Genomic DNA, 900 nt, shown 5'->3' on the forward strand with positions numbered 1-900 from the left:
ATTTCCTAGATCATTACCTGCAAAAGTCCCAAATGTTGCCAGGCGGACATGAAATGTATCTTCTGATTTATTAGCAGTGGGCTGTGAAATAAAATTGCAATAGGACTTAGAATTTCTGAGTATCTCTCATTACCAAATACTTTTAAACACAATCATGCCAGTTCACCTGAAAGCTTGAGACTTATGGCCTGCAGCAAGTTAATGAAGTTGAATATATACACATTCTGGGGTGCTATTTTGACTACTAGTGTCTTGTTTCTTCCCAAGTCTTTCCCATCCATCTCCTCCTCTTTCACAGTAAATATGAAATAGTAGATTGTAAAAAATTAGGAAACCTTGTTAAAATATCATACTGAATTCTTACTAGACTATCATATAATGTATCAAGAAAGACTTAAATGTTATTTCTCAAGTTAACAAAATATACTCAACTTACTTGTATTGCAGTATTATTCTCACTCATTACTTATTTGTTAACTATTTTTAGGGGTTTTATTTTAAATTCTGACTATCTTGACTCTGCCATTCATGTGAAACAGCAGGTCTTCCACATGGCAAATTTAATCTTCAGTAGGTTGAGAAGAATATTAATATATTTAAGAATATGCAATTAAAAAAAGAAAACAAATAGAACAAAATACACACTACTGAGGAAATATCATGAGTAGTTTAGCAGATAACCAACTTTGGTACAATTACCTCTCTGGCTTATTAGGAGATTGCAGCTTTGTCTGAAGAATGCTAAGCTAGTGGTTTGGGCCTATTAAGCTTATAAACTATATAGAGACTACTTTGCTGCTGTTTTCAGAACTGTTTGAGCAGTACTACGTAAATGAATAGTGCACCAGTAGAAGACTTACACAAAATAGAAAAGCCTTTGTAGAAAGGATAGTGGTTTTT

This window comes from Coloeus monedula, assembly GCF_965178545.1.
Source record: "Coloeus monedula genome assembly, chromosome: 3".
NCBI lineage: Eukaryota > Metazoa > Chordata > Aves > Passeriformes > Corvidae > Coloeus > Coloeus monedula.